The 25,867-nt window shown below is 42.0% G+C and overlaps 1 protein-coding gene across 2 annotated transcripts in view; it reads left to right on the top strand.

Moving 5' to 3' along the window:
- The first annotated feature begins 351 nt into the window (after positions 1–351).
- Positions 352–25,867, top strand: part of DYM (dymeclin) — a 344,284-nt gene continuing 318,768 nt past the window's right edge. For both annotated transcript variants that reach the window (XM_046025177.1, XM_046025176.1), the window contains exon 1: positions 352–613. The gene's annotated coding sequence lies outside the window, so the exon portion shown is untranslated. The remainder of the gene's footprint in view (positions 614–25,867) is intronic.

Raw genomic sequence — 25,867 nt, 5'->3', positions numbered from 1 at the left:
AAGGTTTGAAAAGAATAAAGATAAGGATAAAAAATAATAATACCCCGAAGATAAATTACTTTCCTCTTTCCAACTTTTCAGAGCTCTACACGGAACTGCTGACTTTGGGATGGTTATCCGAGTTGGTAAAAACAGGGGCCTTAACAAAGCTAAGTCACACCACTGGTGTGTGTTTGCGTGCGATCCAGCGATCTGTAAGAGGGATTAGCCTCTTCTCGAATTTGCCACGTGGCTTTGCGGTTGCCCTGGATGCCTAGGAGGGTGGAGGAACGCCCAACGACTGAAGGACTACATTTCCCAGAAGTCTGCGCATCGCGCGCCACGTGATCGTCCGCCGGCGCGCGCCCGGCCGTTCGGTCCCCAGCGGCGTTCTCTGCCGCTTCCCTCTTTTCTCCCCGCCTCCCGGCCTCCGCACGGACGCGGCCGGGGCGGGAACCGAGCCGGAGTCGAGCCGGAGCTGAAGCCCGAGCCGCAGAGACGTGGAATCATGGAGGCCTGAGCCGGCGTGCGCCACCCTGGTTGCGGCGCCGACGGCAGCTTCTTCCGATCCCCCATTGCCACCAGTTCGTGTGTCGGTGGAGCTGGAAGCGGATCTGCCCTCCGGCTGAGACAGGTGGGCTGTGGCGCCGCCCCCAGCGGAGCGGCCCTGGAAGCCTGGCGGGGCCCCCAGCCCCTTGTCCGAGCGGGTTCGTGGACACATCCCGTCGTCGGGACAGCTCCGCTGGCACAGGGGAGAGGGTCCTTTCCTGCCAGTGGGGGACTGGGCCACCTTGGAGGGGTTGTGCCTGGGCCCCGAGAGCCGCCCGCATCTCCCTCCCCGCTCCCTTTCAGGGCACAGTGGCACTTAAAGGGTGAGGGAGTGTGTTAGTCAAGAATGAGAGGGACCTCTGTCCGAGTCTAGTGTTAAGAGTTGGGGGGATAGGGGCACCTGGGTGGCTCAGTGGGTTAAAGCCTCTGCCTTCAGCTCAGGTCATGATCCCAGGGTCTTGGGATCGAGCCCCACATCAAGCTCTCTGCTCAGCGGGGAGCCTGCTTCCCTTCCTCTCTCTGCCTGCCTCTCTGCCTACTTGTGATCTCTGTCTGTCAAATAAATAAATAAAAATCTTAAAAAAAAAAGAGTTGGGGGGATACCGAAGAGCAGGTAGATAGAGGCTTCGGGAGATGGGGCGATGTGAATCTGACAAATGGGCGTGTAATGGACAGGGTGAGCAGTAGTGTTGATCTTTCTTTTCTTTCTTTCTTGAGGTATACATTGTTCTGGAGAAATAGTTCACATACCATAAAACTCACCCTTTAAAAGTACAACTAAAGTATAACTCAGTGGTTTTTAGCATATTCTCAGGGTTGTGCAAACTGTCTTAATTCCACAGCATTTTTATCGCGCAAAAAGAAACTCGTACTCCTTAACAGTCACTCTTTATTTCCCCCATTCCCACTTCCTGGCACCTAACATTTGTGTTTTAACTGAAAGGGTGGGAAGTTAGCTCAGGTGTCTGAGAGCTTTTGCAGTAGTGGGTGATAAAGCTGATAGCAGAAAGTACTTGGGGTAGAAGAATGTAGGGGTGATTGTGATTGGGGCGGCAATGGGGTACACAGAATGAACGGACTAGGGGTGTAGATGGAGTGGGACCCCTGAAGAGGAGGTGGGAGGTTGGAGGGAGAGGGAGGTTAGAGGGAGAGGCGTGTAGAGAGAAGCTGCTGTGAAAACATGGGGGATGGACTCCGTGGAGGGGAGTGTTATCTTAGAGAGGAAGCCAGGCCTTTGGTCTGATGGTGGAGGGCGCCAGAAGGAAACTGGAGGTGGAGGGAAGAGATCTATAGGAATAGGGGAATGGTTGCTGCTGAGCATGAAATTTGTGAATATATAGATTTCTAGAATGATTATTCTGCTTTGTAATTTTTATCTTAGATAATCTCTTGGCATCTCAGAGTGGCCAAGTATAAATATTGCCGTTCTGTAAATGAAGAACAGGCTCTTAGAGGTGAAGTGATTTGGTGAAACTCTTAAGGTTAATAGGGTAAAATGAGTTGGGGATTTAAGAATAATTGATTTTAAAAAATAATCGATTGAACTATAAATTGCAGGTGGCTTGAGTGGCAGAGAGTTGAGGGGGGCAATGTCACAAGAAGGAGATTCAACTGTTAAATATATTGAGTCTGTATTATTATGAGAGAGTCCAAGGACTTTGTTTATGTAACTTTTAAATACAGAAAAGCTTAAACATTGAAATAATTTAATATCGCTCATGTACCCATTACCCAGCTTCAGTGATTAGTAACTCAGGCTAATTTACTTTCATCTCCCTTATCCATTCCTATCCCTGCTGCCAGCTATTTTTTTTTTTTTTTAAGATTTATTTATTCATTTGACAGACGGAGATTACAAGTAGGCAGAGAGGCAGGCAGAGAGAAAGGGGGAAACAGGCTCCCTGATGAGCAGAGAGCCAGGACCCCGGGATCATGACCTGAGCCGAAAGCAGAGGCTTTAACCCACTGAGCCACCCAGCTGCCTCACCACTCCCAGCTATTTTAAAGATTTTATTTATTTATTTGACAGAGAGAGAGAGATCACAGGTAGGCAGGCAGAGAGAGGAGGAAGCAGGCTCTCTGAGGAGCAGAGAGCCAGATGTGGGGCTCGATCCCAGGACCCTGAGATCATGACCTGAGCCGAAGGCAGAGGCTTTAACCCACTGAGCCACCCAGGTGCCCCCACTCCCAGCTATTTTAAAGCAGGTCATAGGCATACCATTTCATTTGTAAATATTTGAGTGTATATCTGGAGAAGGTTGAGTCATTCTCTTCTTAATATGTCCACATTACCATTATCACATCTAGAGAAATTAATAATAAGCTCTTAATATCAATATTTAGAAGAACTTATTTTTTATTTATTTTAAAAAATATTTTATTTATTTATTTGACAGAGATCACAAGTTGTCAGAGAGGGAAGCAGGGGTGGGGGGGAAGCAGGCTCCCTGCCCAGCAGAGAGCCCATTGCGGGGCTCTATCCTAGGATCCTGAGATCATGACCCGATTGAAGGTAGAGGCTCAAACCACTAGCCACCCACACGTCCCTAGAAGGACTTACGTTTTTAAAATGTAACATCCATTTGGTACAAGGGAATTACATAGTGCAAACACTTTGATGTTTGACTCTCTAAAAAACATGGTATAATTGTTTCCTGATTTTTTCCCTGTTATCCTCTTATTTTCTTGGTTAATATGGTTCATCCTTCTACAGAAAGTTCAAAGAATTGTCATTTTGGCTGGCATTTTAACTGATGGAGTTTTCATGAGAGCAGGAGCAGCCGGAGAGCAGGAGAAAAATAGAAGTGAAATACATGTATAAATTTTTAAAAAGTGAAATATACATGCACAAATAACTTATGTCTCATTGCTCTAAATATTTGGGCAATTTGATTACACTTACACTTTTTTAGATACTTTCACATATTGTTAGACGTTTACTATTTATTAGTTTTAGAAAGGGACAAATAGACTTGGCGCTGAGCACAGAGCCCTAAGTGGGGCTTGATTCCAGGACCCTGAAGTTATGACACTTGACTGACTGAGCCACCCAGGCCCTGTGCATATATTAGTTTTCTATGCTTATTGTTACCACAAATTTAGTGTCTTAAAACAACACACATTATTTTTAAGTTCTGTATTTGAAGTCCAAAATGGGTCTTACTCGTCTAAAATCAGTGTGTCTGCAATGCTGTGTTCTTTTCTGGAGGTTTCTAGGGGAGAATCTGTATTCTTGTTTCTTCCAGCTTCTAGAGGCCACCTGTATGCCTTGGCTTGCCTCCCTCGTGCTCCCTCTTCAAAGCCAGCAATATTGCATCTCCTCGTCCATTCTGTAGTAGGTCTCTGATCACAGCTGGGAAAGGTTAAGGACCCGTGTGATTAAAAGACTTTTTTTTTTGTTTTTGGAGAGAGGGAGTTGCTGGGAGGGACATTGGGACAGGGAGAGAGAGAGAGACTCAAGCAGACTCCACGTTCAGTGCAGAGTTTGACGCGGGGCTCAGTCTCATGACTCTGAGATCATGACCTGAGCCAAAATCAAGAGTTGGATGCTTAACTGTCTGAATCACCCAAGCACCCCCAGAAAGACTCTTAAAGTGAGAAAATGTGCAGAAAGAATGAGCTCCAGACAGACTTGGAGTTGAGTCTTGAGAAGGCTCCTTCTCAACTTTTCTTTCTGTGACTTGGTTGAAAAGGGCTGTGAGCCTGAACAGGTAAGGGGCCTGATGGCTGTTGCTGCTCTTTCTTTCCCAGGACCGAGGGAAGACTGAGTCTGGGAGGTACAGAGGACTTTAGGAAGTCCTCTAGTCTGGTATCCTACTTCCTGAGGAGTTTGTGCATTTCACCTTAGCTCTCAAGGTCTTGACCGTGTCCGGGTGTGAAGGTCCTGGCTGTGATGGTGGTGTGTTTCAGTGTACCACTTCTCAGTTAAGTGTAAGGGGAACTGTTCACTGTCTGCTCCTGCCTTTCAACTCATTTCCCCTTAGAAGGTTCTTTGTGGAGCTAATGCTCTGAACTTCTACTTAAAACCTGCATGTAAACAGTGTGTAAGTTATACATCTGTTACTTCTTATTATTACTAGTCAAAATAACCTAAGCTAGTAGGGTTGAGAACAGCTTTACAAATAGGTCTTATTAACAGAAATTTTTTTTTTATCCATTTTCAGGAAGTTTGGTTGGTACTTTTTTTTTTTATAAAGATTTTATTTATTTATTTGACAGAGAGAGATCACAAGTAGGCAGAGAGGCAGGCAGAGAGAGTGAGAGGGAAGCAGGCTCCCTGCCGAGCAGAGAGCCCGATGTGGGACTCGATCCCAGGACCCTGAGACTATGACCTGAGCCGAAGGCAGTGGCTTAAACCACTGAGCCACCCAGGCGCCCCTGGTTGGTACTTTTTGATCTTATCTAATTTTTATCATATTCTTTTTTTTAAAGATTTTATTTATTTATTTGACAGACAGAGATCACAAGTTGGCAGAGAGGCAGGCAGAGAGAGAGAGAGCGGAGGAAGCCGGTTCCCTGCGGAGCAGAGAGCCCGATGTGGGGCTCGATCCCAGGACCCTGGGATCATGACCTGAGCTGAAGGCAGAGGTTTTAACCCACTGAGCCACCCAGGAGCCCTGATCATATTCTTTAAATATGCAGACACCAGGCCGGGGGTGGGGTGGGGCCGGGTGTGTGGATAAAATGGGTAAAGGTGCTCAAAAGGTATAAACGTGTAATTTTAAGTCATGGGTTGGGGGAGTAATGTGCAGCATGGTGACTGTAGTTAATAATTATATATTTGAAAGTTGCTAACAGTAGGTCTTCTAAGTTTTCATCATCAGAAAAAATTGTAATTATGTATGGTGATGGATATTAACTAGACTTAATTGTGATCATTTTGCAATATACAGGTAGGGAACATTATGTTGTACACCAGAAACTAATACTGTGCTATATGTCACTTATATCTCAATTTACAAACAACGCTGGGGCGCCTGGGTGGCTCCGTTGGTTAGGTGTCCGGCTTTTGGTTTCATCTCAGGTCATGATTTCAGGGTTGTGAGATTGAGCCCCACGTTGGGCTCCAGGCTCAGTGTGGAGTCTGCTTGGGATTCTTTCCCTCTTCCTCTGCCCCTCCCCCAGTGGGCACACACCACACTTGCTCTAAAATAAATAAGAAAATAAAAATGTAGACACTAAAAGTGGCTGTTAATTCAATACAGACACTGGAAGAATTAAACAGTGTACATTTTGTATGTCATATGCTGATAATTTCTTTTTTAGATTGGTTCAGTCACTGAATCTTAGCAATTCATTCAGAATATCTCTTGCAACCCTTAGCCTTAGAATATCCCCCCTTTTTTTTTTTAAAGATATTTATTCATTTATTTTAGAGAGTGAGAGGATGAGCATGCAGGGGAGCAGAGGGAGGGGCAGAGGGGGAGAGGGAATCTTAAGCTGACTCCCTACTTAGTGCAGAGCCCGACCCAGGGGCTCGATCTCACCACCCTGAAATCATGGCCTAAGCTGAAACCAAGAGTCAGACGCTTAACCGGCTGAGCCACCCAGGCACCCCACCTTAGAACACTTTTAAAGCCTCCTGCTTCAGCTAAGATTAGGTTTGGCTGTGGGTAACAGACACTTGATTGAATAATAGCTTAAACATGTTTGTTTCTCATGTGCAAGTCCAGATAGACAATCCAGGGTTGGCTTGGTGGCTCCACTGTCACAGGGGAGTTTCTTTCTCTGTCATCCTTGGGGTGTGGTCCTTGATTTCTGGGTCCAGATGGTGATGCATGGCATGCAGTTAGATAAATGGTCTGGTACCCTCAAGAACATTATGGACTGGACTTAAATATTTTGAAATCATCAGTGTATAGTGAAAGAGTTCTCTGATTTACAAGCCTCAGGGTTGGGTGTGATCTTACAGTTCCAGTGGGCAAAATAGAAGCCCATTAGGAAGTCTTCCTGTTGTAAAGCATCAATCATCAGCTTGCTCTCTGGCCTTTTTTGCTTCCACTCTGATTCCCTCCCTACTCCAGCCTTGTTGAACTTCTTTCAGTTCCTTGAATGGGCCCTTATCTGTTTTTGTCTTCACTTGAGGCCTTTATACCTAGTGTTCTCATTGCTTGGACAATTTTCTGAACCCCACACCCAAGTAGACCAATCTTTCTTATCCTTCAGGTCTTAGCTTTTGTGGTCTGACCTCTGGGAAGCTTTCACTGAGTCTTGGATAGTTGCTGTATTATAATTTCATGTTGATTTAGCTGTATCTTATACTCAACTGTAAATAAGTTCCATTCTTCATATTTGCAATCATGGCACTTAGCATCATGCTGGCTACATAGTGGGCACTCAGGCGATAATGACAGACCCCCTGTGCTTACATAAGCATGATGGGATAGAGGTTGGGTAATGCTAGTTTGTGTTTTCTTTTCTTTTTTTTTTAAAAGATTTATTTATTTGACAGATAGAGATCACAAGTAGGCAGAGAGGCAGGCAGAGAGGGAGAGAGAGGAGGAAGCAGGCTCCCAGCCAAGCAGAGAGCCCGATGCGGGGCTCGATCCCAGGACCCTGGGATCATGACCTGAGCTGAAGGCAGAGGCTTTAACCTGCTGAGCCACCCAGGTGGCCCTAGTTTGTGTTTTCAACCCTGCACTGCTCTTTGGTATTTGCATATTGAGTTGTTTATGTGAATCAGTGATCATGATACTGAATAGTAAAGCACTTTCTCTCTAATTTGTTTAAGAGTTAATTTTCTACTTAAAGGAACCCTTGTGTTTTAGAAAAGATAAATAATACAGAAGGCGTATTGTAAAAAATGAGCCATACCCTGCCTTCCCTGTCCTTAGTAGTCTGGTTCCCAGAGTCATCCACCCTTAACCATGTTTATATGTCATAGGGCTCACTGGCTGTTTTTCGATTTATCCATTGTGGATGACACCTGTTGACTCCTTGTTATGGTAGATGAGGTGCTCTTCCTCTTCCTCCCCTCCTTTCCAGCCCTTCTAGTAGAGAGACATGAGAATTCTTGGCTAATTTAGTGCTCAGTGTTTACATTGCTAGGAGTACATAAATATTGTTCACTGCTGAGCCGAGTAATTTACCTGGGTTCCCTGCGCCCCACCCCCATTTTTGTATTTTTTCATGAACATATTACCAATTTTTACCAAATACTGTGAAAGGCCTGTGGGGACTGGGGCCCAGGAAACTGATGCAGGATGTTGCTGCGGCTGCTGCTGTTGCCATGAGCGTGGAGTTGTTTGGTTCCTGTCCCAGAGGCTTCCTGGCTTTCTAGTGTGCGCGTGAGGTGGGTGCTCACACCCGGCTGGGCAGTGTCTTGACTTAACACTCCTCTGTTTTTGGAGTTGCTTTTTGGAGTTCCTGTTACTAACGTTGTCTCTTGTTCTTTATTATGGAAGTTTCTTTGACCTTATCTTCTCTCTATCCAGTTTTTTAAAGGGCTTTTCAGGTATCCTTTCTTCTCCTTCAGGTGTTTCCTTTTCTGTGACATCTTGTTCTTGGTTCGTGGAAGCAATGCAGCCTAGTGGTTTCTGCACCCAGCCTGCCTCGGCCTGAAACCTGGTATGCTACTTTCTAACTCTGTAGTCTGGAGCAAGTCACCTAATCTTTCTTTGCCTCAGTGTATTTGTCTAGTCCAAGAGTTGGCAGATATTTGTGTAAAGGGCCAGATTGTTAATATTTTGGGCTTCATGGGCCAAGAGGCAAAATGAAGGTATTATATAGGTACTTATGTAATGGGAGAGGAAAAATTTTCACAAGTTTTTTACTGATGAAATTCAAGATACAATACGAATAATGGTTGAGGATAATGTTTTTTTGGTAATAAGTTTTGCTACTGAGAAGAATGAAATCTCTTTTTGGAGGAGAGGGGATAACGTTTTGTCTAACAGGGGATACTAACTTTAAAGATTTTATTTATTTATTTGACAGGCAGAGATCACAAGTAGGCAGAGAGGCAGGCAGATAGAGAGGGGGAAGCAGGCTCCCTGCTGAGCAGAGAGCCTCATGCGGGGCTCGATCCCAGGACCCCGCGATCATGACCGAAGGCAGAGGCTTAACCCACTGAGCCACCCAGGCGCCCCAGGGTATACCAACTTTAAACCTCAGTAGTCAATATTGACCATAAGTGCTCATATTTAATATTGGTTTGTAATGAGATTTTTTGTATTTCACCTTTGATAGTATCTTTTTACATGGTACCTCCAAATACTGATGTCAATCCATGAATATATGGTTTTAGTGGAGTATATTATTGCTTGGAAGGTATCTGTAGAATTCTGCTAGTTCTTTTCTTGATAATTACTTTTTAGCAAACCATTGCATTGATCACTAATTGCTTCCAGTTGAGGGTTAGGTAGAAGCTTCTTGTCACACAATTAGATGGTTTTTGAAATGTGGAACTTGTATTGAGGTGTGAAAAATGCTGGAACTGCAGTTTGATTTTGGCAAAAGCATTTATTACGTATTTGTGTGGCATTGGAGATCTCTCATCTCATTTTAATTTTTTACAGCATGCAGAGTGTGTAAGGCAGCCCAACATCACTTGTGACTCAGTGTCAGTTGTCCTTGAAATGAATACCTTTGTGCAGGTTTTACGTGGAAGTATTCCTGGCCTTTTAATTTTAGATTGAATTCATTGAGAAATATGAGCAAATCTGCAGCAAAAATGAATTTTCAAAGCCATTCAGTGTTTAGTAACGTGACTGAGCAACATTCTATAGAAAAATTTTGTTCTCATCTCTGAGCTTGAAAAGTTTCTGTAATAACTATACCCTGGCTAAGCCAGGACAGATCAGGATATTCAGCTTCTGTTTCTGACGGAATTTTCATGGAACTGATGGTGGTAAAGTTCATGAAAGTAATGATGTTAACTGTTGTAACTGGTTCAGTAACGTGGTAGATTCAGGTATTTTATGCCACCTACCTGCTCATTCATTGATTATACAGTGAATAATGAGTCGGTTTTAGACACCTTGCATTTTCACAAGGTTTGTTAATTTATCCATCTATGTTTCTTCTGCTTCACATGCATTTTTTTTTAAAGATTTTATTTATTTATTTGACAGAGATCACAAGTAGGCAGAGAGGCAGGCAGAGAGAGGGGGCGGGGAAGCAGGCTCCCCACCAAGCAGAGAGCCTGATGTAGGACTCGATCCCAGGACCTGAGCCGAAGGCAGAGGCTTAACCCACTGAGCCACCCAGGCGCCCAGCTTCACACACATTTTACCGCCATCAGTTATTACGCGTCTTAGCAGATTCCACTTCAGGTTGTACTGAATTAGTATTTTTCTCCATTCTGGGGGGAAATATTCAGAGCTGTAATTGTTGCATACAGATTGCTCTCTGAACAGCTATTTTCACTGAATGACAGGTCTGAAAGATGTGTCCTTTTTCTGGACACATTTCTTTGCTGTAATCAAACATGATTTAGTTTAACTCATGATTGGTCTGTGCCTTTTCTTGTTTGGTTAACACGTGAGCCATTTGGAACTTCCCTTACTTTGGTTGCAGCCTCAGTTTTATCCTTTGTTGATGGGAAGACACTCTGCTGTGATGAAATGTCATGTTTTAGATTTGCTAGCTCTCCTGGTCGTGCTCCTTGGTAGGCCTATCAGTCTGTTGTGATGAGTGCTTAGCTGGTCATGTCTTCCTGTATGGTATTCTGGTACAAGTACAATGCTGTTACATAACAGACACGATGCTTTGACATTTCATCAGATTTAAAAAAAAAAAAAGATCTGTGCTCTGCTAAAAGCATGACATCAAAGTCTACTTCTTTTCTTGTTTCCACATGACAGATATCACTGGTAATAAGCGTCGCAACATGCTAGACACTTGAAATGCCGACTTCTGTCTGCATCATTGAGATTTGTAGTGTGGTGAGCAGCAGCATAAAGGCATGAGAACATCACATCTGGTCTCTGTAGTAACTACTCAGCCTGCTGTTGTATCACAAAAGCAGCTACAGGCAATATGTGAACAATTGAACATAGCTGTGTTCCAGTAAAACTTTAATTATGGACACTGGCTTTTTAATTTCATGTGATTTCCACATGTCACAGCATACTTTTTTCCCCCCAGTCATTTAAAAATGTAAAAATCATTCTTTGGATGGCAGGCTGGATTTGGCCCCTTGGGTGGTGATTTGCTGACCCATGATCTACACAATGAGAAGATGACAATACTACCTCAGGTATAGATGAGTTAATACGTGTAAAGGATTGAATAGTGCCCGGGGAATAGTAGGTGCTAAATAAATGTTTGCATTTATTATTGTTACTGGTTTACCTCTCTGAGGCTGTCTTATTTTTTAATTTTTTTCTGAGAATCCTCTTTGGAGTATCTGAGAATTCCTTTATTTGGTGTATTTTGGTTTCTATGATTTGTAGGCTTTCCTCACAAGTCCAATGATTTTTGCTTGTTCACTTGTACTTAAGATTGAAGCGGTTTGTGTGAGTGGATTTTCTTGAGTGGTGGGCATTGCCGGGGGTGGCAGGGCAGCTTTTGAAATGAGGGGGATCCCAAATATTGTTAACTTTTCCCTGGGTGCCCCTTCAGCTTTTCTCGAGAAGACACCTCCAGTCCCCTGTCTTGGAGGCGGGGAAGCCCACCATGTGCCTGCATCAAGTACACGTGAACATCAGTCTCTTGTTTTCATCCTCCTCCTCATCACCCTCCTATCCTGGGCTCTGGAGGCCAGAGTGTCTCCAGTTGAGTTTCTCCAGAGAGCACACACGTGGTCTCCATTGGCAGGGGGTGAGGGGGGTGGTGGGGTCCACTTACTTTATTTAGCTCTGCACCTTGCTCCTGTCTGCATGATGCTTTTCTCCAGCTCTTTGGCTTTCCTGTGGCTCCATGAGGTGGGCTGGCTTGCCTCTTGTTCGGGTCCCCTTTAGCGGGCACACTGGGGCTTCCTCAGCTCTGCCAGGCCATTTCCTACCCGTCACCTTTCCGTCTTCCACACCTCCTCTGATCTTTGAGAGATTAATCTTCTTATTCTCATGACACCCATTTTGATGGAGTGGAGTACCCCAGGGCACTTAATATAGCATGTGGAACATAGTAACCTTTTAGAGAATGTTCCATTACTTGGTGGACTAATGGCACCTGTGCATTTAACATGTCCTTTGGCTAGTGACTGTTGCCTACTATTTCTCTAATCTCCTGTTTCAACTATGAGCTTTCACCTTAAGCCTCAGTACAAATGAGGGGCATGTGTATTTTTTTTTTTTTTTCCTTTCTCAGGAAGCAGGCAATTCTGGAATATAGGTTATGATTAATGGATTCTCAGCCCGAGTTGGGACAAAATACAGTAGGGTATCATTTGTGTATTTTGAGGGTGTTAGGACAGAATTTGGTTGTGGAATTTGGATTTTTCAGTTCCACTAATGTTTACTTTCCATTTAAGGCATATTGAATCATGAGTCAGCATACATAAAAGGACACATACATGTGTCAGTACACATAAAAGGGGAGATTTAATTTTACATGTCTATCAAATATTTCCTAAATTAAATATAAAATATTGAGCATATCATTTCCTGTCAGGGTATTACTTTTGTCCATGATGGTAAAATTGACTTGGGGAAATAACATGCAAAGTTAAGTAGCAGTGAGAGTCAGACAGCAAACCAGTTGTTACTGGAAGGATTGCTGAAGTGAGTGGTGGAGATAGAGTGCTTAGGATTTCAGAGGAAGGAGAGAGCAGAGCCCCTTCTGTGCTTAGTGAATAGGGTGGAAGGTGCCGTGGATCAGATGTGGTATGAATGGCAGGAGCAGAGGTGTGGATGAGCGGGCTCGATGTTGAGAAGACTGCTTGCTTTTACCTTGCTATGACACTTATTTGCAAATGGAGGTTACAGGCCACTTGTATCCAAATCAGTATGAATGCATTTTAGAAAATGCTGATGCATGGGCCGTACTTCAGCATTCTGAGTTTTTGGGACCCAGGCATTTGCTTTTTTTTTCTTTAAAGATTTACTTATTTGAGAGAGAGAGAGAGTGTGTGTGCACGCGTAAGCATGCTAGAGCATGAGAGTACGGGGTGGGGAGGAGGAGAGGGAGAGAGAATCTCAAGCCCACTCCCTGCTGGGCTCAGAACCTGACATGGGGCTTGATCCAGTGACACTGAGATCATGATCTGAACTGAAATCAAGAGTCAGAGGCTCAACTGACTGAGCCACCCAGGTGCCCCCAGGCATTTGCATTCTTAAAAATAATTTTTTATTTTTTATTCTTTTAGAGATTTTATTTATTTATTTATTTGACAGACACACACACACACACACACACAATGAGAGAGGGAACACAAGCAGGGGAAAGGGGAGAGAGAAGCAAGCTTCCCACTGATCAGGGAGCCCGATGTGGGGCTCGATCCCAGGACCCTGGGATCATGCCCTGAGCTGAAGGCAGACGCTTAACTGACTGAGCCACCCAGGCATCCCCAGGCATTTGCATTTTTAACCATATGCTCCTCAGGTGTTTTTATGTATGTTTAAGTTTGGGAAGTACTAGTTTGGAACGTCATTGGAAATAAATTGGGAAGTGAGCTTTCAGACTGGAGGGTCTTGAATGTCAGTACTGTCCTCTGTTTTTCAGGCAATGAGGAATCATTAAATGTTTTTGAGCTGGTGAGTGAAGTGATGCAAGTGGTGATTTTACTAAAAATAAAGATCTATGATATTGGACCTTTATTTGTCTAGGCCTACTCTGCCAGGTCCCTTCCTGAGTGCTTTGCATGCCGCCTCATCCTGCTTCAGCCTCCGAAAATCTTACGAGTTTTAAGTATTTTTTTCCCCCATTACACAGTGGTGTTTTTAAGTCGTGAAACATTCATCCTGATTCTACACAGACTTATTAGGGTCTGTCTCACTAAGAACCTTTGGTCTTAATCGTAGCATTGGACGGAATTTCCTTTTAAGGACTAGTGCAGTCGTGGAGGGTGCAGAGTGAATCCAGAAGAGGTGGAGACAGAGAAATCAGATACTGTTGCACTAGGTCACATGGGATTACAGGAACCTGGCCTAGCATAGGGGCGGGGGAATATAGAGGAAGAGGTAGATTTAAAAGTTATGTAGAATTGTGGTTGCTGTCGAAGAACCCACAGGATTTTTTTAATTTTAATTTTTTACTGAAGTATAGTTAACATACAATGCACGAGTGTCAGGAGTACAGCAGACTAATTTGACAATTATATACGTGATGAAATGCTCGCTGTGCTAAGTGTAGTCATCATCTGTTGCCATACAGAGTTCCTAAAATACAGCCAGTAGACTGTATTGCTCTGCTTTTCACTGCCGTACAGGACTTGATGTCATTGGAGAGTCACTCTAGTAAAGGGAAAGGCCAGGGACCAGATTGGAATGGGGGAATTAACCATATAGGCACATCTGGGAATTAGATCGCCTGGGTAGAAATCCTGGCTTTGTCACTTGTCTCTGGGATGTTGGGCAATGTATTTAACCCGTCTGTGCCTTTGTTTCCTCATCAATAAAATGAGAAAATTGTGTTCAACTTTAAGAGTTGTTAACGACAACTAAATAAATCAACAGTTGTAAAGAACTGAGACTGGTTCCTGGCATATAGAACACAGAAGTAAATTGGCTAAGAAGAAGCCCCACTGTGCTTACCATTTCCTCTGCGTCAGATGTGCCTGGGTCTTTCCAGAGCTTCTTGTGTATAGTGAGCTCTGGGGTCATGTTTACCCTGTGTTACAAGCATATATTGGCCTGTTTGGCTTTGAGTTTGTTAATGGCAGGGACCTGCTTTTATTCATATTTGCATTTTCAGTACCCATCATAACACCCAGAGTTTACAGCAGGTGTGCGATAGGTGTCTGGGGAACAAGTGTCGGCTTGCGTGAGATCACTCAAGGCAAGAGTGCTGATAACATTGATAGAAATTGTGACTTCTGAGAGCTTGCTGCTTTGGGGAGCAAGTGTTAAATTCTATTTTTAAATTTATGATAACAGGACATCAGATTAAAATATCTTTTTTTTTTTTTAAGATTTTAGTTACTTATTTGATAGAGATTACAAGCAGTCAGAGAGGCAGGCAGAGAGAGAGGAGGAAACAGACTCCCCACTGAGCAGAAAGCCCGATGCAGGGTTTGATCCCAGGACCCTGAGACCGTGACCTGAGCCGAAGGCAGAGGCTTTAACCCACTGAGCCACCCAGGCGCCCCCAGATTAAAATATCTTGTAATTAAAGATCTATGCTTGGGTGTTGACTGAGAAGTCAAGATGAAGTGTTAGTTCTGGCACAGCTCTCACGTAGAGGTGGAAGCACCAGCTAGAAGCACGTTCAGATCCTTCCTGAGGAAGAGCAGGTACAGAGAACAATGTATTTATTTAACTTTTTTCTTTCTTTTTTTTTTTTTTTACTTTAAATTATAATGTTTATAGTTAAAAAAAAGAATCAGGCAATACTAAAGAACATAAAGTGAAAAGTCCCTTCCTTCAAGATTTCCAGTCCCATTCTTCAGAGGTAACTAGTCTTGGACCATTGGTTATGTCCCCTTTCAGAAGTGGCTTGGGCACATGTAGGAATGAACATGTTTATTTAAATGAATGGGGTCTTACTGTATGAGGTCTTTCTTGTTTGTTTTTACTTGAGGTATTTAGGATATCTTTACACACCAACACATAAGTTCTGCCTCAGTTCTTTTCCGTGGGTACTCAGTGGTCCCTTCTGTGCTTAACCCGTAGTGTATTCATGACCATCATCTAGGTTATTTTATGTCTTTGCTCTTCCAAACAATGAGATGATTAACATCTGTATACCTAGAACTTGTTAACTGGTATGAGTTTACCTTTGAGGTAAATTTCTAAAAATGAAATCCTTGGCACAAAGAGCACACGCAGTTAAAATTTTGATATTGTCAAATATCTACACATTCATGGGTGCCTATTTCTTTATTGCCCTCACGCTATCACGGTTGTTTTCTTTTAACCTTTGCTAATATGATGGGTAAAAATGATACCTTTTTTAAAAAAAATATTTATTTATTTGACAGACAGAGATCACAAGTAGGCAGAGAGGCAGGCAGAGAAAGGGGAAGAAGGCTCCCTGCCAAGCAGAGAGCCCGATGCGGGCTGATCCCAGGACCCTGAGATCATGACCTGAGCCTAAGGCAGAGGCTTAACCCACTGAGCCACCCAGGTGCCCCAATACCTTATTTTAATTAGCATATTTTATTCCTAATTTATACTTGAAGATGTTTTCATTTGACCTTGGCCATTTCAACAAGTTGCTTTTTGTTTTTGTTCTTTTGTTTTTTTAGCAGTGTGCTGGAAGTTAACTAGGGACAGGGAAGAAGGATTAATGACGCTTGATTTATGTCTCAGAGGAGTAATCTACGTCACGAGGCAGGTCATATGTACTACAGAAAGTTTCAAGGTAGTTCTTACATAGTGGGAACTTGAGAGGGATGGTGGGAAGTTGAGAGGAGAAAGTGGTTTTGGGAAGGAGGATTGTATGAGTTTTTAATGTGTCAAGATCAAGTTCTTGACTACACTGCATTAAAGATAGGTCCTTTGAAAGGTTTATTACTGAAAGTGTCAGTGATGGCATCCTTCTCATTTCTAGTCTAGACTTATGTAAGGAGCCTTGTTATCCACAAAATTACTGATTTTATATAGATATTTAAATTTATATATGTATATAAAATTATATATTTATATATTCTCCTTGAGTTAAAAACAATCTTAAGTATTTTAGGGATGTAGACAGAACTGGCATTCTGGTGGGAGTTTGTGACTGGGAGAGATTTGAAAGTCCTATCATGGAAGCCGCTAGTGAACCCAGGAGTCAGGCTCAGTTACAAATTGAGAGAAAGAAAAGCTGAAGGCCAAGGGGATCTGATGCACGGCCTGAGGGAGAAGCAACAGAGCTCTTAGGAGGTGAGGTGATTGGGTGGTGGGTTTTTTCAAGTTCCATTTTATTCTGGGTTTCATTGATAAGGGTCTTGGGAATTCCAAGTAAATTGCGTTCTGGTGGAGTGTGTGGGCGAGCTAGTGTGTGTGTGTGTGTCTGTATTTGTGTTTGGAATCTTTGGCATGAATTGTTGCAAAGAAGATGCCTATGAGCCTCAGTTTTCTGCTTTGCTTTCTGGGAGGGTAGGGAGAAGGTAGAACTTTCAGGCAACAGTACCTCAGTGGCTTAGTTGTCTTGCTGGACTGCGCTTTCCCCTCCTGGGTATTCCGACTACCGTAGGCATTGCCTTCACTGTTCTCCGCAGATAGCACCTTCTTGTTGCTGCCTAGGGGAGTGAGGGCTGGGGCAAGGGTGATGGGACAGGCTGTCCTTGTCATAGCTGTCAGTTGCCCGGGGCCCTTTTTTTCTAGTCTTCTGCGTCTGGGCTGGAGTTGCTCTTTATACTCTTGCTGCCCTTGATTGAAGGCTCTTGTGCTTGCCTTGGAATGCCATTTCCCTTCTCAGTTCGTCTCCGGCTGTTTTCCAGTTTATAGGGATTCCTCACAACCTCTGGTCTCCTGCGAATTTCTGAGCATGGCTGTGGAATTACTGACAAGAAAGCAAAATATTTTGCATGATTTCTAGGGTTTGGTGAAGAAAAGCAGCAGGGGACACATTGCACCTTGTGCTCAGTTGGCTGTCATGGTTTTGCTCGTTAATACTCGGTTTAGTCTTTCCGGATAAGGCTTTATTCATATTGTTTTTAGAAAGGTTTCATAGTGGTCCTGGACTGAACTTATTTTAAAACTTTGTGGTCTGTTCTAGCTGCTTTGAAAATCAAATTTATTTCCTATAAATTAATAGAAAATAGACAAAGGGTAAGAACAGGCAATGGCCTCTTTCACAGTGAACAAAATGCAGGCTAAAACTGTGCTGAAAACGATCATGTCTCATCAGTTGGCGGGGACCAGAAAGTTTGAAGGGTGGTGGCTGTGGTGTGAAGAAACAGGCCTGCTGCAAGGAGTGCAGGCTGGCCGCTTTGAAAGAGGCCAGCTAGGTGGTGTGGGGGAGGAAACATAACCCCCTCTGCCCTTCTGAGTTCTTAGCTGAGACCCTTGTGATAGAAGGCTGATTAATAGGAGAAAACAAAAGTTTGTTAACGTGTGTCTCATGTACACATGGGAGATACCCAGGGAGTGGCATAGAATTCAGACTTAAATACCATCATAACGGGGACTGGGAGGGGAGATGTAGGCTTCTTAGGAGTGAGTAAATGGTTTTTAGGAAAGAGGAATAAGCCCTTAGAGGAACAGATGGGGGGGGGGGGGCGCCTGGGTGGCTCAGTTGGTTGAGCGACTCAGGTCATGATCCTGGAGTCCTGGGATCGAGTCCTGTATCGGGCTCTAGCTCCATGGAGCGTCTGCTTCTTCCTCTGACCTCCTCCCCTCTCATGCTCTCTCTCACAAATAAAATCTTAAGAACAAAACAGATGGCAAGTGCGATAGTTTGTGTGTCTGGGTGTGGTGTCCATGTCTAGTCTTTCTTCCTGTGATGAGTCACCTCGTTGGTAAAACTCTCAAGGAGGGGATTTACGAAAATGAAGTTCCTTTTGAAGGAACTATCTTTAGGCAGCTAAAGGGAGTTCAGGGAAAACCATACCCTGCATTTGGTGTTTTTTCAAATGCCTATAGCTCAGAATAATCAAAATGCCAAAGTGTCATATTTTGAGGAGGCATAATCTACCCACATAATCTTTGACCAGCAGTTCTCTTTCTCTGAATTTAGCCTGCGTGTAATGTCATACACCTGTGAAATATCTCACATGCCAGATACCTATTGGAGAAAGATTCATAATTGCAAAAGACCATAAACTACTTAAATGCACATTACTATAGGATTTATTAAATTAAAAACTGGAATGTTAGAGTTGTAAAAATAAGAAAGTACTTTATATACAGATATGTAGTGATTTCTAATATTTAGTAACTAGAAAAAGGAAAGAGGTATGAACAGTGTATTGTGGTCTGTGTAAACAGGGGAAAATATGTGTTTGTATGTACCGCAGGATATCTGAGGGATGATACCCAAGAAACTGGTAACATTTTTTCTAAGTTGAGAAACTAGGTTGGTTAGGAGATGAGATGGGAAACTCATTATTATATACCCTGTGAACTCCGTGTTTTTCACCATGTGCATTACTTATTCAAAAATTAAATGCAAATAAAAAATAAAGTCTGACTTTATCTTATTAAATTTATTTTATTAAATTTTCATTAGTAGACCATGATAATAATGTTTCTCATTGTTGCCTTGCTTATATAGGAGACGTGGGATGGAATTTTGTTCATTCATATATCTAATTAAATTCACAAGGTAAATTGTTTTTAACTGATTGCTTTTAAGGAACTATAAGTAAAGTAAAATACTGACTTATTGAAATGAGAACACAAATTGTTCTGATCCTCATTTTCTTTTTATCCTTTTAATTGTAATGAAGCCTAGAGAAGGGAAATTGAGGCCACAGCAGAGCCAGGGGAACCCACAGCTGAGCTGTACATGCCAATAAACCAGTATTTTCTTTTCTTTTCTTTTTTTTTTTAAGATTTTATTTATTTATTTGTCAGAGAGAGAGAGAGACAGAGAGAGAAAGATCACAAGTAGGCAGAGAGGTAGGCAGAGGCAGAGGGAGAAGCAGGCTCCCCGCCGAGCAAGGAGCCTGATATGGGACTCGATCCCAGGACGCTGGGATCATGACCTGAGCTGAAGGCAGCCGCTTAACCAACTGAGCCACCCAGGCGTCCCTAAACCAGTATTTTCTTAACTAACCCGTTTTGATCCACACACTTGGGTATTTATCCGGTGAACTACTGCTAGGTCTTCAGTGCTAACTGGTAATTAGCATGAGTTCCAAGATAAATAGAAGACTATAAACAAATTGTGGAGGTCTTTGTTGTTGTTTTTGTAAAAACAACATTTCATTGAGGCATTTTTGGGAGTGTCAGGGATTATTCGACAAAAGAACTGGAAAGTTTGGAGCAAAAGGAAATAACGATGCCTTTATGTAGGTGGCTGAGCATAAAAATCTGTGTATTCTCTGAGTTCTGAAGTTAATGGGGAATCCCTAAAGGACCCAGACACATGATTTCTCTGGCTTTTACTGAAAAAGTTTGGTTTTGAGTAAGACTTGAAGGAACTTATTTGGGGAAAGTAGTCTAAGTAAAAGAGCATCCCAAGACATTAAGTAAAGTAAAAGTGAGATCCTAATATCTCATTGTGTGATATTATAGGTGGTGAAGTAACTTCATATGTAACAATAAACTTAGTAGTTGTGACAGAAAGTACCGTTAGTATGATTTGTTGGCCCCTTTCTTGTACCTATAGATCAGACTTTAGGGCTGGACTTTTTTTTAGCTGATTTTAAAAACTTTTTATTTTGCAATGATTATAGACACATAAGTTGCAAAAATAATACAGAGAAATCCCATGTACCTTTCACCAGTTCTCCCCCAGTGTTAATACATGGGTTGTACATTATCTACATCAGGAAGTGAATATTGATACAACACAATAGACTGCAGAACATACTTGAATTTTTCCAGTTTTTACATGTGTTCTTTTCCCCTTGTGTGAGTATAGCTCTGTGAAATTTTATCAATGTGTACAGATTCAAGCAACCACCACCACCACAGTCAAGACACAGAATTTTCCTATTCTCACAGATGAACTCCTTCAGGCTCCCCTTTATGATCACCTTTTGCCCCCTGGCCCTCCGTGCCCTGCCTGGAAGCACCCATCTGTGTTTCAACACGAGTTTTGTCATTTTGAGTGTTATATATATGGAGTCATAGTGTGTAACCTTTTTTGTTTGCCAAAACTTTTTTTTTAAGATTTTTATTTATTTGACAGAGAGACACAGCGAGAGAGGGAACACAGGCAAGGGGAGTGGGAGAGAGAGAACAGACTCTCCGCTGAATAGGGAGCCCGATGTGGGGCTCCATCCCAGGACCCTGGGATCATGACTTGAGCCAAAGGCAGACATTTAACTGACTGAGCCACCCAGGTGCCCCACCAAAACTCATTTTTAATAAGTTACAAACATACAGAAAAGTAGAGAGAATGGTATAATAAACACCCATTTCTTCCATCCATATTTAAACTATTTGCAATTGTCTAATAGTTTGCTTTGGTTTGCTTTGTCTCTATTTGCCAGGTTTGCTTTGTCTGTATTTTGTTCTGAACCATTTAAAAGGAGGGTGCAGATATGATGATACTTTGCCCCTAAATATTTAAGCACACATCTCCCAAGGATTAGGTCATTTTCCTACTCAATTATGCTATCGTTATCTCACTTATGTCCATGTAATATCTTCTGTTCAGTCCATATCAGTTTCAGTCTCAGGATTGTCTTTTATAATTTTTTTTTTCCTTCTTCCAAACCTGGGTTCATTGAAGATTCAATACACATTTGGTTGTTATAATATCCCTTTAGTCTCCTTCGGTTTAGAAAAGCCCCCCCCACCCCATGCACACAATTTTAGTTACCGTGGTACTGACTTTTTGGCGAACCCAGGGTGATGGTTCTTTACAATGTCCTGTATTTTGGGTTCATCATACTCTTTCTTTGTGCGGTTATCTAAATTGTTCATTCTCTAGCTTTTTGATTTTGAACACTCAAAGCATTTTATGGTATCTCTTCTTTTAAAGTAGATAGGATGGGTGCCTGGGTGGCTCAGTGGGTTAAGCCTCTGCCTTCAGCTCAGGTCATGGTCTCAGAGTCCTGGGATCGAGCCCGCACTGGGCTCTCTGCTCAGCAGGGAGCCTGCTTCCTCCCTCTCTCTGCCTGCCTCTCTGCCTACTTGTGATCTCTTTTTCTCTGTGTCAAATAAAGAAATAAAATCTTTAAAAAAATAACCTATATGGCTTGTTTTTAAAGATTTTATTTATCTGACAGACGGACATCACAAGTAGGCAGAGAGGCAGGCAGAGAGAGAGGAGGAAGCAGGCTCCCCGTGGAGCAGAGAGCCCGATGAGGGGCTCAATCCCAGGACCTTGGGATCATGACCTGAGCCAAAGGCAGAGGCTTTAACCCACTGAGCCACCCAGGCGCCCCTATATGGCTTGTTTAAAAAAAAACAGTAAAGTAGGTAGGATGTGTTTTATGGCCCAGCATGTGGTCTGTTTTGGTGAATATTCAAGGTGAGCAGGAGGAGAAGGTGTATTCCGCTGTCGTTGAACGAGGTAGTCCGTAGATGTTAGATCCAGTTTTGATTGATAATGGTGTTGAGATCAGGTAGGTCCTTACTGACCATTTCTGAGAGGGGTACTCAGGTCTTCCTCTGCAGTATAGGGCATTCCTCTCTCTCTTGTAGTTCTGTTACTTTTTGCCTCACGTGTTTTGATGCTGCGATGTTAGGCGGTGCACATTTAGGAGCAGGTCTTCTTGGAACCGTTGGCTCCTTATCAGCATGGAATGCCGTTTTTTTACCCCTGGTAAGTTTCCTTCCTCTGAGGTTGGTTGTGTCTAATACTAATAGAACTTTTCCTGCTTTCTTTTGATTAGTGTTAGGTTAGCATACCATCTCTTTCAATCTGTGCGTGTCTTTTATATTTAAAGTGGGTTTCTTGTGGACAGTATATAGTTGAGTCTTTTTTCTTTTTTTTGGATCCACTTTGACAATCTCTTTTAATTGGTGAATTTAGACCCTGGATGTTCAAATGATACACAATAAAGTTGTATTAATGTCTACCAACATTTGTTACTATTTTCTGTTCATTGCCCTTATTTTTGTTCCTATTTTTGTCTTCTACTCTTTCGGCCTTTTCTGGTTCTAATGCAGCACATAAATGAATCCTTTTTCTCTCCTTTCTTAACATGTCCCTTACACTTTTTAAAACTTTTTGAAAGTTGATCTTGTGTTTGCAATATGCATTTACAGCTAATCCAAGCCTGCTTTTTTGGGGGGGGGTATTTATTTATTTGAAAGAGAGCTAGAAAGAGAGAGAAAGAGTGTATGAGGAGGGAGGAGGTGTGGACGCTTAACCCATTGAGCCATCCAGATGCCCTCAAGTCCACTTTCAAATAACACTCTTTCACTTCACGGGTAGTAGAAGTACCTTATAACTACAAAGTACATATTCCTGATTCCTACCTTTTGTCCCTTTTATCATCCTTGTTGTTTATTCACTTATATATAAACTATAATCATCAAACACAGGGTTGCTGTTATTTTGAGTGTGTGGCCTTTTGGGATGGGCTTTTCTCACTCACAGTGCCCTCGAGTTCTACTCAAGTTATTGGGCATATCAGATAGTTCCTTCTTTTTATTCCATCATATGGATGTACTTCTGTTTGCTTATTCATTCATGTGTTGGAAGAACATTTGGGTATAGTTTTTTGTGTGAACCTAAGTTTTCTTTTCTCTGGGATCATATTCCAGGAATACAGCTGCTGATATCAATAGTATGTATAGGTTTAATTTTTTAAAGAAATTTTAAAATATTTTATTTAGGTATTAGAGATGGTGAGTGAGAGGGAGAGTACAAGCTGGGGAGAGAGGGAGAAGCAGGCTGCTTGCGGGCTTGATTCCAGGACCCTGGGATCATGACCTGAGCTGAAGGCAGACAACCAACTGAGCCACCCAGGCACCCCTGTGTTTATAAGAAACTGTTGAACCATTTTCCAGAGAGGCTCTTCCATTTTCCATTCCCATTAGCAACATAAGAGATACTTTCAGTACATCCTTGGCAGCATTTGGTACTGTCAGTTTTTTTATTTAAGCCATTCCAATAGACGTGTAGCAGTACGTCATCATGGTCTTAATTTGTGGTTCCCTGAATGGCTAATAATGATGGAGTACCTTTTCATGTGTTTGTCATTTGCATGCTTTCTTTGGTGATGTGTTAAAATCTTTTGCATATTTTCCAATTGGATTGTTTTTTTATTGTTGACTTTAGAGTTCCTTATATGTTCTGGATACAAGTCCTTTGTTGGGTGTGTGACTTATGAATATTTTCTCTAAGCCTGTGGCTTTTCTTTTCATCCTCTTAGTAGGGTCTTTCACCAACCAAGTTTTCAGTTTTGGTAAAGCTTACGTACCAACTTTTTCTTTTAGAGGTACTGCTCTTGTGTAATGCCTAAGCACTTCCTGACCCCAGGTCACAAAGATTTTCTCCTATGTTGTCTTCTGAAAAGAGTTTTAGGGGTGCCTGAGTGGCTCAGTCAGTTAAGCATCTGCCTTTGGCTCAGGTCATGGTCTCAGGGTCTTGGGATCAAGCCCCACATTGGGCTCCCTGCTTGGCAGGGATCCTACTTCTCCCTCTCCCGTCCCCCTGCTTGTGTTCCCTCTCTCTCAAGTAAATAAATAACATCTTAAAAAAATAAAAAGAAAGGGTTTTAGAGTCTTATGTTATATGCTTAGATTTATGATTTTTTTTGAGTTAACTTTTAAGATACAGGGTTTGTTTGTTTGTTTTGTTCTTTAGACCTGTGGATGTCCAGTTGTTCCAGCACCATTTGTTCCAACAACTGCCCTTCCTCCATTGAATTGCTTTTGCATTGTTGACAAAAATCAGCTGATTATACTGTAGTTGGGTCTGTTTCTGGATTTTCTCTTTTAATTTACTGATCTCTGTGTTTGTCACTACCAGAGGTTTTAATTTAATTCCTCTTTTCTGGCCCAGCTATGACTGTTGCTTATCAGTAAACACATAAATGGTGGAAATTTGAAATTTTGATTTTGGACGGTAACTTGAATATAACGTTGAACTGTACGAGACAAATAGGTTTTTCAAGTTTGCTGGTTTGCCTCAGTAAAGAATAATTTACATTTTTGTCACTGTGAATTTAGTTATGATGGTAACTTTGTGTTTTCCATATATGTTAAAAATTTAAATTTGAGTTGGTGAAGGAGCTTAAAAATATTTAATTTTTAAAATTGAAGTAATATATAGATTTAGTTTAAGAAAAATCAGATAATGTGATTGACATAAAATGAAAAGACTGCATGACCACCTCTGCCCCGCTCCAGAATCTTTTTCCCCAGAATGGGCCACACTTAGATCTCTTAGCTGTTGTTTCTTATTATTTGCCTCCTTATTTATAATTATATTACAATATAATTGTAAGCATATAATAATGCGCTTTTACTGTTATTTGCTGATTTAGGAATTTTAGATGTTTCTGTTGACTTCCTGCCTATTACGGAAGATGAGGATTTCACACTCTTTTTTTTTTTTTTAAAGATTTTTATTTATTTGTTTGACAGAGAGATCACAAGTAGGCAGAGAGGCAACCAGGTGGGGTGTGGGGGTGGGTGGGAGGGGTAGGGAGCAGACTCCCTGCAGAGCAGAGAGCCTGATGGAGGCTTGATCCTAGGACCCTGAGATCATGACCTGAGCTGAAGGCAGAGGCTTAACCCACAGAGCCACCCAGGCGCCCCAGGATTTCACACTCTTAAATCCATTCCCACTTCATTTTTTTTAGCGTCTTCCCAATACAGTTAACTCACAATTTTTGGTTAAGTATTTACTGTTTCTATTATGATGATTACATAAATATTGATGCCTGTTGAATTGAGCCATATACTATGATAACATGACCTTTTTTGAATGATTTTTGTTTTTTCCAAAGTACATAGTTACCAAAAAAATCATTTATTTTCTAGGTAGCTATCATTCAGAGAATGATATCAGTTCAGAGAATCCTGCCAGATTCTCCTGTGATATTGTAATCCTCCACAGAATAAGGTCAGACACATCAGGTGACCGACCTCTTGCTCTCTGATTTGCTTACCATGGAGGTCATGGGGTTGTCTGGACTCCTGTCCCAGCCTGTAGTACATGTCTTCCCTGTCTCGTGTTATAGCCTTTGCTTCTTGAATTTGTTGTCTTCCTTTTTCTTGTTTTATTCCTTTGCATTGAAAGGATGCATCTTCCAGTAGCTTCAGAAAATGGGTCCATGGGAGGTTTTTTCAGTCGTGGCAAGTCTAAAATATGCTTTTATTCTACTTTCATACTTAACTGGTAGCTTGGCTGGCTATAGAAATCTAGCTTAAATTATTTTTATTAATATTTTAAAAGCATTGCTTCCCTGTTATCTAGCTTCCAGTATTGTTACTGAGAGATTGAGAAACCATCCTTTAAAATATATATATATATATGTATATCTATGAATGATAGGAATAGAGAGGTAATAGATTAAAACCCATATATATAATGTTCATTTTCATTTCTTTTATTACTACTGTTTTTTTCCCCAAGTACTCTCTATACCCAACATATGGGGCTCAAACTCAAAACCCTGAGATCAAGAGTCACGTGCTTTCTGACTGAGCCAGCCAGATGTCCCCATACTGTCAGTTTTCAGCAGACCTATATATTTGCTACATGTGCTTCATCCCTTTCCTTTTATTCCTTTCCCCTT

The sequence above is a fragment of the Meles meles genome, chromosome 12 (assembly GCF_922984935.1).
Source record: "Meles meles chromosome 12, mMelMel3.1 paternal haplotype, whole genome shotgun sequence".
In the NCBI taxonomy this organism is placed as follows: Eukaryota; Metazoa; Chordata; class Mammalia; order Carnivora; family Mustelidae; genus Meles; species Meles meles.
The sequence above is the reverse complement of the archived record's forward strand: the minus strand, read 5'-3'. Positions and strand labels throughout refer to the sequence as shown.